This window comes from Mus caroli, chromosome 15, assembly GCF_900094665.2.
Source record: "Mus caroli chromosome 15, CAROLI_EIJ_v1.1, whole genome shotgun sequence".
Taxonomy (NCBI): Eukaryota; Metazoa; Chordata; class Mammalia; order Rodentia; family Muridae; genus Mus; species Mus caroli.
Genome location: NC_034584.1, coordinates 5,317,597 through 5,320,786, shown reverse-complemented (window position 1 = coordinate 5,320,786; position 3,190 = coordinate 5,317,597). Strand labels below are relative to the sequence as shown.

At 42.2% G+C, this 3,190-nt stretch overlaps 1 pseudogene; it reads left to right on the top strand.

Moving 5' to 3' along the window:
* Positions 1-2,573: 2,573 nt before the first annotated feature.
* The window catches only part of LOC110310732, a 21,557-nt pseudogene continuing 20,940 nt past the window's right edge, over positions 2,574-3,190 (top strand).

Sequence of the window (3,190 nt, the reverse complement as noted above, 5' to 3'; positions counted from 1 at the left end):
TGCAAGACTCGGGGGAGGTAAAAGGAATTCCAGAGCCCAAGGATGAAGAGGGTGCTATGAGAAGCTGTCTTCCAGACATGGTGTGGCTGTTGTGTTCATGAACTCACAGTAGCTATGGTTACCTGCACAAGACCACACCAGTCAATATTCTTACCATGGATGGGGTGAGATTCATGAGACCCCACTCTCAAAGAGCTATTTGCAGTTGATGGCTTCAGGGTATGGGGAGGGTCACTTTTTTCTAGGTGTGTAGCATCTGGTAGATTGTCTATGCTCATGCAATGAGGACTGTTTGGACTTAATGGGTTAAAAAAAGATGACAACAAGGTAGGAGGGGTAGGTGCTGGTGGGGTCTGGGTGAGGGAGGAATTGTGGGTTGATATGATCAATATACATTGTACATGTATAAAATTGTTGAAGAACAAGCAAACCACATTTAAGCCAGGTTTTAAGAATGAAACTGACTCCAGTATTCATTACCTGTATTTGCTATAGGCTGTTCCTAGTAGATTTGCTAAGATGCTGTGATCCCACCCAATTGCCTGGGTATACAAAATTTCTGTGCCATTCAGTTGCCTCTGGCCATGACAGTTACCTGTGGCCGTGACAGTTGCCTCTGCCCACCCTCTTCTGCTCACCTTCCACCACAACTATGAGCTGTACAAACTGTTACTGTGGTCCAAATAAGCTCCAACATGGACAGTGTCAGGAAGCCACCTGGATAATTACTTCCTGATGGGTTAACATTGTATATGTAGAAACCACAGGACTGACCTGTGCAAAGCGCCCTTCTTTCTTCAGTTCTTGTTTTGTTTTTTAGATTAAAAAAGACTAGACTAAAAGGTCGCCATCTGGGAGTGAGAAAGTCAAGAGAGCTGACTGTCTTAGAGAGACTTATCAAGTTCATTAGGACAAGTGTCCTCAGGTACAGACTACTTTAGTCACTGAAATTATGAAAGTCAGCATGGCCACAGTCAGGCAATGAGGGTCTAAGACAGTGGATCTTAACCTGTGGGTCATGACCCCATTGAGATGCATTTCAGATATACTGTGTATCTGATATTTACATTACAATTCATAACACTAGCAAAATTACAGTTATGAAGTGGCAATGAAATAATTTTATAGTAGGGAGTCACCACAACACGAGGCACTGTATTAAAGAGTTGCACCAATAGAAAGGTCCAGAACTACTGGTCTAGAAAAAGGGTCTGTAACCATAGTTAGACTAGTTAGCCAAATCTGGCCTATAGCCTGTTTTTAAATAGAGTCAAGAGGGGAAAAGCCTTTTGAAAAACTTGTAAAGAAAACAAAGATTATAGTCCTTAAATATTTGCTGCCTGTCCCTTTAAAAAATAAGTTTGGCTGGATGGTGGTGGCGCACGCCTTTAATCCCAGCACTTGGGAGGCAGAGGCAGGTGGATTTCTGAGTTTGAGGCCAGCCTGGTCTACAGAGTGAGTTCCGGGACAGCCAGGGCTACACAGAGAAACCCTGTTCCAAAAACAAAAAAACAAACAAACAAACAAACAAAACCAAAAACAAAACAGAAAAAAAAAAGTAAGTTTGCCATCTACCCCTGGTCTAGAACTCACCTGTGGGTTAAATGACAACACAACTATAGATCAGCACGTGTGAGAGCAGCGCTTTAGAGTATTTCAAGACCACAGCAGCCTCGCTCGCGATTGGGTGGTCTTTGGGTAATTCTCTAATACAGAAGTGCCTTTTCCTGTGGGAACAATTTCTCAGTACTGAGTTTGAAAAAAAAATAATAATTATCTACTTTCCCATTTTAAATTTAGTTATATCTTCAGGTACCCTGTGAACTGTTGGTAGGAAGATTTGATAGATCGAAGAGCTGTAAAAAAAAAATGTTTTCAAGATGAATCATAGAGGACTTTAATTACAAAAAGTGAAAGAAAGCAATCAGTCCATGCCTACTACGCATCAGGGACATTCAGACCAACTGAAGCAGAAAGGACACTTAAGTCTCTGTCTTCTAGGTGGCATACTAGCTCTCTAAAAGCCCTGAGGGTTTCCTGAAGCAAAGCACCTGGTATGTGCCCCACAATGCTTCTTTTTTTACACTGAGATCAGCATAATGAATCTGGAAATATTCTAGGTAGGGAGGCCCAAATGCAGAGCCCTAATTGGTCCCTGGTTCCTCTTGTGATCTATAAAGTATCAGATAAGAGGGTTGCAGGACTCTTCCAGCCCTAGCCGTCCTGAGTTATTTATGAGAAATGATGTGAATGCATCTGGGAGAGATAAGGAATCTGGGGTATGCAATCAACGCATCCGGCTTGTCCAGCTTTCCTAAGATCGAAGGTCAAGGGAAAGAGAAAGAATTTGGTCAGATGTGATTAATAGATGACCAGGACGTGGTGCAAAAGAACTGCCAATACCAATGTTACAGTCACTCCACTTAAAGCCTCCATCACTGCCACCACCAACTAAAGGCATATAAATACTAGTCTGAACAGACAGCTGATGCAACACCCAGGTGATGGAAACAAACAAACAAAAAGGATGTTCAAAATCAGCAAGGCAAGCTCTAACTGACATGCCAGAGACCATGGCCTTGATTGTGGACAGCACGGTAAATTTAGCCTGCAGGCTGGCCAGGCAGGAGCTGAGATTGCTGTTTAGAAGTGGTGCTCGGAAAAGCAAAAAAACAAAAACAAAAAAACAAAAACAAAAAAAAAAAAACAAAAAAGAAGTGGTGCTCTCAAAAACCTTCCTAGAATTCAAAAAGGGAACCAGAACTTTATCTACTGCTCAGCAAAGCAGCAGGAGTCAAGTCGCCTGGGCTCTGGCTAGGAAACTATAGCCACCTTATAAAAACTGCAGGTCTGGATCTGGAGTGAGAGATTAGCTTATCTGCATTTGGCAAGAATCTGAAGCAAGGAATTAGCAGAATCACTGGTCCATGACCAGTAGAAACCATGGTAATCTGGGGAGAAACAAACACATAGAGAGTAAGACATTACTCACAGTTCAGGGCACACAGGTAAAAACCAATGAGAGGGTTATAATTAAAATCACTAACCAAGGGATTTTTTTCTTTTAAGAAGAAAGCGTCACCTGAGGAATAGCGAATGGCTGAGAAGCACCTGAAAAACTGTTCAGCATCCTTAATCATCAGGGAAATGCAAATCAAAACAACCCTGAGATTCCACCTCACACCAGTCA